At 47.8% G+C, this 8,339-nt stretch overlaps 1 pseudogene; it reads right to left on the minus strand.

The window, feature by feature from the left end:
- Window positions 1-459: 459 nt before the first annotated feature.
- On the minus strand, window positions 460-630 carry LOC108538103 (40S ribosomal protein S29 pseudogene; annotated as a pseudogene).
- Between the last annotated feature and the right edge of the window lie 7,709 nt (window positions 631-8,339).

Raw genomic sequence — 8,339 nt, forward strand, 5'->3', positions numbered from 1 at the left:
CCAAAAAAAAAAAAAAAAAAGTGGTCTCCACAACCCCTGATCTTTTTTAAAACTGTTTATTTTATGTACAAAGAGCTATCATGGTTTTATCATGGTTTTTTTTTTTTTTTTTTTTTTTTTTTTAAGACGGAGTCTTGCTCTGTTGCCAGGCTGGAGTGCAGTGGTGTGATCTCGGCTCACTGCAACCTCTGCCTCCCGGGTTCAAGCGATTCTCCTGCCTCAGCCTCCTGAGTAGCTGGGATTACAGGCATGTGCCACCACGCCCAGCTAATTTTTGTATTTTTAGTAGAGATGAGGTTTCACCATGTTGGCCGAATTAGTCTCAATCTCCTGACCTCGTGATCTGCCCACCTCGGCCTCCCAAAGTGCTGGGATTTCAGGCGTGAGCCACCGCGCCCGGCCGCTATCATGGTTTTTCACTGGGTAGATATCTTGGATAATCCTTTCAAGGAAGATCAATTAGTGCAACTTAATGAAACCGATATCTTTCCTGTACTGACAGAAATACTGGCGGCACATATTGAGGACATATTTCCCGATCAGACCATGCCAGTTTGGGCAGATATGGCAAGAACGAGAACCCTGGCCAAATATTCACTGGTGGCTCTAGTACAGCTGCTGGTGACCCATCTTGCTCTCAGCAGTGCAACCAGGTAAAAGGTCATAACCTCTTATCTTTAAATCAGACATGCCTTTCTGTTGATTCCAGGTCTTTAGATCATAATTTTACTCTTTCAACCAATTTCCAGTCAGAAAATCTTGGAATTCACCTATGATCTGGAAGTCCCCCGCCCTACACCCCAAATTGTTCCACCTTTCCTGACTGAACCAATGTACACCTTACGTGTATTGATTGACGTTTGCCTGTAACTTCCGTCCCTCTAAAACGTATAAAATTGGCCGCAGGGGTTCACGCCTGTAATTCCAGCACTTTTGGAGGCCGAGGCGGGTGGATCACTTGAGGTCAGGAGTTTGAAACCAACCTGGCCAACACGGTGAAACCTCGTCTCTACTAAAAATACAAAACTTAATGGGCATGGTGGCGAGCACCTGTAATCCCAGCTACTCAGGAGACTAAGACAGGAGAATCACTTGAGCCCAGGAGGCATAGGTTGCAGTGAGCTGAGATTGTGCCACTGCACTCCAGCCTGGGCAACAGAGCAAGACTCCCTCTCGGAAAAAAAAAAAAATCGCCGGGGTGGTGGCTCACGCCTGTAATCCCAGCACTTTGGGAGGCCAAAGCAGGAGGATCACTTGAGGCCAAGAGTTCGAGACCAGCCTAGTCAACATGGTGAAACTTCGTCTCTAATAAAAATACAAAAATTAGCCAGACATGGTAGCACACACCTGTAATCCCAGCTATGTGGGTGGCTGAGGCACAAGAATTGCTTGAGCCTGGGAGACAGAGGTTGCAGTGAGTACCACTGCACTCCAGCCTAGGCAACAGAATGAGACTCTGCCTAAAATAAAATGTATAAAAACTATAAACCAACCACCTTGGGCACCTGTTCTTAGGACTTTGAGGGGCTATGTCATGGGCCTTGGTCACTCATATTTGGCTCAGCATAAATCTCTTTAAATATTTTAGAGTTTAACTCTTTTTGTCAGCGTATCAGTTGACAATGACCAGTAGTCTACCTGAAACTGCCTTTGCGAAAATTATATCACTGAGAAAAATTACAATAGTAAGCAGAGTTAATACCCTCCGCCTCCACCATCTTGCCTTTCCCTTGATTATTTGGGGGCTACTGGGCCAAGCTAACTTTGGAAGACATTTTAGGTTATCATTTAAATGGTAATAGGCCTTGCCTGAAACTCCTCTCCTCCCACAAGCCTTTTGTAAAGCCAATGGGAGGCCATCAGCCTTGGAGGAGGAGAGGAGCTTGAGCCCTAAGATTGGCCTTTTGAGATGTCTTTTCAGGATTTTTGCATGTCAGACATTCATGGCTCCACCTGAACCCTCCTGAATCACCCACCAAACCCACCCTTGTGTCCCTGCCCAGAAGCAATTCTGCCTGCAGGAGGACAGCTTGGACTCCTATCATTTCATCTCCGCCCCAACCAATCAGCAGCAAGCACCTATTACCTGGCCACCCTCATCCCCTTGTGGAGTCCTAATTAGGGAAAGGGAGTTGGGCCGGCGGAACCAAAGGAAAACAAAAAGAAAAAGCAGATAAGCAACAAGTCTGTCTTTCTTCATGGTCCAGGACGCACAGCCTTCCTGCACAAGTAACTCAAAATCTTTCCTACACCCAGGTATCACCAGACACCTGCAAGTTAGTGCACTGCAACCTTGATGTTATCAGTACTACATAAAGCCCTCTTCAACAGACAGCATAAACACTACCCTCTAAAATCTCAAGCAAGCCTTTGTTTTTTTGCAGTCAGTTTCTCTTCTGCTGGTAGCCCATTATCTCTCCGGCAACGTATTTTCCTACTTTGTCTAATAAATCTGCCTTCCTTTACTTAAAACTGTCTTCACAAATTCTTTTACCCCCACACCACCAGCTGTCGTTTTCCCATGACACCCCTAACATACAAGCTTTGGACAAGATGATTTGAGTGCTAACTCCATCTTCCATGTGGTATGGCCAGCCTTATGTCTATTAAACTCTTTCTCTACTACAATGCCACGGTGTTTCTGTACGCAGCCAGCAAGAAGAACCTCTCAGGTAGTTACACATCCTCCTGCCCTCATTTCCAAGCTAGCTCCTGCTGAAGAAGAACTAGAGGCAAAGCTGAATGCCTGGGTGGAGGGGAGGACAGCTGCTTGCACTCAGAAGCCTGCACTGATACAGGGAGGTCAGCCACCATGGGAGTAGGGATGAGAAATCCTGTCCTTCCAAAGACCCCCCCATCCAAAGACATAAGGAAAAGTTTGGCTGCCACAAGGAAGGCCAGATATGCTGAGAAATTCCACCCCCAAGACCCAGGAGCAAAGAGCTCGCCTGAGACAGAGACTAGCCCTGGAAAAATGGAATACCTTGTCTCTGTCAGAGGCAGGTGAACCAGAGCAACTCCATCTTGAATAGGAATGAGTAAAATGAGGCTGAGACCTACTGGGTGCATTCCCAGACGGTTAAGGCATTCTCAGTCACACGATGAGATAGGAGGTCAGCACAAGATACAGGTCATAAAGACCTCGCTGATAAAACAGGTTTTGTAGCAGGACTAGTCTCAGACAAAACCCCTCAGACACCGAGTTAAAGAAGAAAGGGCTTTATTCAGCTGGGAGCTTCAGCAAGACTCACGTCTCCAACAACCAAGCTCTCCGCGTGAGCAATTCCTGTCCCTTTTAAGGGCTCCCAACTCTAAGGGGGTGCACGTGAGAGGGTCATGATCGATTGAGCAAGCAGGGGGTACGTGACTGGGGCTGCATGCACCGGTAATTAGAATGGAACAGAACAGGACAGGGATTTTCACAGTGCTTTTCCATACAACGTCTGTAATCTATAGATACCATAAATGATTAGGCCAGGGGTCGATCTTTAATGACCAGGCCCAGGGTGTGGCTCCGAGCTGCCTGCTTGTGGATTTCATTTCTGCCTTTTAGTTTTTACTTCTTCTTTCTTTGGAGGTAGAAATTGGGCATAAGACAATATAAGGGGTGGTCTCCTCCCTTAGTTTCAGTAAAGAAGCCGGCCAAAACCCATCAAAACCAAGATGGCGACGAGAGTGACCGCAGGTCATCCTCAGTGCTACACTCTCACCAACACCATGACAAATGCCACGGCAACGTCAGGAAGTTACGCTATATGGTCTAAAAAAAGAAGGCATGAATAATCCACCCCTTGTTTGATGCGTAATCAGGAAATAACCATAAAAATCGCCAACCAGCCACCCTCGGGGCTGCTTTGTCTATGGAGTAGCCATTCTTTTATTTATTTATTTTCCTAATAAACTTGCTTTCACTTTATGGGCTCACCCTGACCTTTCCTGTAACACCTCTACCATAAACCTCACACCAAGTAACCCACAAAAGCAGTCCCAAGCTATTGGCAGGGTGGGGAACGCAAGAATATGGGAAGAGATCTTGCTTTGAGAGCCCCAACTAAATGGGGTTTCAGTAGCAGAGCAGCTAGTAACCCTGCTTTAATGGGAAATGAAGGATGCACTGTCTCCTTCATGGGATGCTTCTTTTGTTAGCAGCAGCAAATCCATACGGGTCTGCAGCAATTCAACTCTTGCCTCCTCGAAGGAAATAATTCATCTGAGGGGCATAAGGCAGAGTGAGAGACTGAGGCAAGGTTTTGAGCAGGAGTCAGAGTTTATTAAAAAGTGTTTATAACAGGAACGAGGCCGGACGCGGGACAGCTCACACCTATAATCCCAGCACTTTGGGAGACCGAGGTGGGCGGATTGCTTGAGGCCAGGAGTTGAAGACCAGCCTAGCCAACATGGCGAAACCCCATCTCTACTAAAAATACAAAAATTAGCCGGGCATGGTGGCAGGCACCTGTAATCCCAGCTACTGGGGAGGCTGAGGCAGGAGAATCGCTTGAACCCAGCAGGCAGAGGTTGCAGTGAGCTGAGATCACGCCACTGCACTCCAGCCTGGGCGACAGAGCGAGACTATCTCAAAAATAAATTAATTAATTAATTAATATAAATTTTTTTTTAAAGTTTTAGAGGAACAAAAGGAAGTAAAGTACACTTGGAAGAGGGCCAAGCAGGCAACTTGAGACATTTAAGTGCACTGTTGAGCCCCTGACTTGGGGTTTTATACACTGGCATGGTTCCGGGGGTTTGCATGTCTTCTCCCTTGATTTTCCCTTGGGGTAGGAACAGTCTGTTTACTGAAGTTGCACTCATGCTCATTTGAGGCGTTCTTCCCCTACCAGCTGAATGTTCCTGGGAAGTCATAGACCAGTTGGCCGGGTGCAGTGGCTCACACCTGTAATCCCAACACTTTGGGAGGCCAAGGCAGGAGGATCGCTTGAGGTCAGGAGCTCAAGACCAGCCTGGCTAACATGGTGAAACCCCCTCTCTACTAAAAATATAAAAATTAGCTGGGGCCGGGCGTGGTGTCTCATGCCTGTAATCCCAACACTTTGGGAGGCTGAGGCAGGCAGATCACGAGGTCAAGAGATCAAGACCATCCTGGCCAAGATGGTGAAACCCCGTCTCTACTAAAAATACAAAAAAAAAATTAGCTGGGCATGGTGGCATGTGCCTGTAATCCCAGCTACTCGGGAGGCTGAGGCAGGAGAATTGCCTGAACCCAGGAGGCGGAGGTTGCAGTGATCCGAGATCATGCCACTGCCCTCCAGCCTGGCAAGACAGTGAGACTTTATCTCAAAAAAAATTAACTGAGTGTCCTGGTGGGCATGTGTAATCCCAGCTACTTGGGAGGCTGAGGCAGGAGAATCACTTGAACCTGGGAGTTGGAGGTTGCAGTGAGCTGAGATCTCTCCACTGCACTCCAGCCTGCGCAACAGAGCAAGACTCCATCAAAAACAAAACAAAAAACAAATACCACTTAAACTCTGCCATGTTGCCTCTTAGTGCACATGCTTGAACCCACTTACCCAACTCCTGAGATCTTATCGGGAAGCGGCTAATCACCAGCCTCAGGTGTTTTCCATCTATTGGGAAACTGCCTTTCCCTGGCGCCAGCTACAACCAATTATTATTTTAGAAAGACAGTTTAACAACCACCTGACCACCACCTAGTTGTCACTTGACATTCCTGGGGACGGGAACAGGGCATCCCCTCCTACCCTGCTCATGTCTGCCTAGATATCTACTTTAACATAACCAGCCACAGCAGGCCCAAGATACTGGGGAGTGGGGCAAGCAAGAACATGGAAAGACACCCTGCTTTAAGAGCTACATGGGGGTCTCAGTAGCAGAGTGGCTAGCAAACCTGCTTTAAGGAGAAATGAAGGGAAGCTGGGCGTAGTGTTCACAGCGGGCTTTTCACAGGATACTTACTTACCTGGTGGATGGCCTGATGCTTAGGGATCCCTAAAAGTTCCTCACTCGGGAAACTTGCTGATACCGGCAGATGCCCTCGTGGCTTTTGTGTGACCCACCATGTCCAGTTTATGCCTGCTGGATGGTCTCTGTGGCTATGGGAGTCCAATCTTGTGTTCCCCCAGGCACCCCAGGGAAAACCCAGCCTCAGATTTCCCCTGGTTCTTCAGATGGAAGTCGCAAACTCAGGAAAGCACTTTTACTGGAAACAGGTCCTGATCCAGTCCCCAGGAGAGGGTTCTTGGATCTTGTGCAAGAAAGAATTTGGAAGGGCCGGGCGCGGTGGCTCACGCCTGTAATCCCAGCACTTTGGGAGGCCGAGGTGGGCGGATCACGAGGTCAGGAGATCGAGACCATCCTGGCTAACATGGCGAAACCCCATCTCTACTAAAAATACAAAAAATTAGCTGGGCATGGTGGTGGGCACCTGTAGTCCCAGCTACTCTGGAGGCTGAGGCAGGAGAATGGCGTGAACCTGGGAGGTGGAGCTTGCAGTGAGCTGAGATCACACCACTGCACTCCAGCCTGCGGGACAGAGCGAGACTCCGTCTCAAAAAAAAAAAAAAAAAGAATTTGGAGTGAGTCCACAGAGTGAAGTGAAAGCAGGTTTATTACAGAAGTGAAGAAACAGGAGAATGGCTACTTCATAGAGCAGCCTGGATGGCTGCTGGTTGGCTATTTTCGTTTCATTTTGGTTTTTATTTTTTGGTCTTTGTTTGTTTGTTTGTTTGTTTGTTTGTTTTGTTGGTTGGCTATTTTTTAATGGTTATTTATTGATCATATGCTAAAGAAGGGGTGGATTATTCATGAGTTTTCCAGAAAAGGGATAGGAATGTCCCAGAACTGAGAATTTCTCCCCCTTTAGACCATATAGGGTAACTTCTGGGCATTGCCACGGCATTTACGAACTGTCACAGCACTGGTAGGAGTGCCATTTAGCAAGCTAATGTATTATAATTAGCGTATTATGAGCAGTGAGGACAGCCAGAGGTCACTCTTGTTGCCATCTTGGTTTTGGCGAGTTTTGGCCAGCTTTGTTTGAGATGGAGTCGCTCTGTTGCCCAGGCTGGAGTGCAATGGCGCGATCTCAGCTCACTGCAGCCTCCACCTCCCGGGTTCAAGTGATTCTCCTGCCTCAGCCTCCTGAGTAACTGGGATTACAGGGGTCTGCCACCACGCCGGGCTACTTTTTTGTATTTTTAGTAAAGACGGGGTTTCTCCATGTTGGCCAGGCTGGTGTCAAACTCCTGAGCTTGTGATTCGCCTGCCTCAGCCTCCCAAAGTGCTGGGATTACAGGCATGAGCCACCGCACCTGGCCATGGCTGGCATTTTTTTATTGCATTCTGTTTTATCAGGGTCTTTGTAACCTGTATCTTGTGATGTCCTGTCTCATCCTGTGACTAAGAACGCCTAACCTCTTGGGATGCAGCCCAGCAGGTTGCAGCTCATTCTACCCTACTCAATATGCAGTCGCTCTGGTTCAAATGCTTCTGACACCATCACAACAGGAAACAAATTCAAAGATTTCTTTCTATTATTATTATCATTATTTTATAGAGATGGAGTCTCACCATGTTGCCCAGGCTGGTCTTGAACTCCCAGGCTCAAGTGATCCTCCTGCCTCGGCCTCCGAAAGTGCTGGGATTAAAAAAAAGAACCACTGTGACTGGCCCCAGAGATTTTTTACAGATAATAAATAAAGGCCTCCTAGGCAGGGAGAGCACCATGAGTCAGGAGGGCACCGTGAGTTGGGAGAGCAGTCCTCCATCCCCAGATCAAGTAGAGAGAGAGAGAATAGGACTAGAGTCAAGTGGAGAGAGCATGTAGCAACTAGCAGTACATATATAGAGAGGGGAATACAGTGCCAGTCACTTGAAGTTCAAGGGCAGGTGTCTAAATGCTCCATTTAAAGAAAGTGGTGGGGGCTGGGCGCGGTGGCTCACGCCTGTAATCCCAGCACTTTGGGATGCCGAGAGGCTGAGGTGAGTGGATCACTTGAGGAGAGGAGTTCGAGACTTGAAGTCAGGAGTTCAAGGCCTGGGCAACAGAGCAAGACTCTGTCTCAGAGGAAAAAAAAAAAAAAAAAGAACCTCGTGAAGGTAGAGAGTTTGAGACCTGGTCAGCATGGTGAAACCCCGTCTCTACTAAAAATATAAAAATTAGCTGGGCGTGGTCACTTGTGCCCGTAGTCCCAGCTACTCAGGAGACTGAAGCAGGAGAATTGCTTGAACCTGGGAAGTGGAGGTTGTAGTGAACCGAGATCGCACCATTGCACCCCAGCCTGGGCAACAGAGCGAGACTCGGTCTCAAAATAAATAAAGGAAGGAAGGAAGGAAGGAAGGAAGGAAGGAAGGAAGGAAGG

This window comes from Rhinopithecus bieti, unplaced genomic scaffold, assembly GCF_001698545.2.
Source record: "Rhinopithecus bieti isolate Rb0 unplaced genomic scaffold, ASM169854v2 scaffold_14454, whole genome shotgun sequence".
NCBI classification, from domain to species: domain Eukaryota; kingdom Metazoa; phylum Chordata; class Mammalia; order Primates; family Cercopithecidae; genus Rhinopithecus; species Rhinopithecus bieti.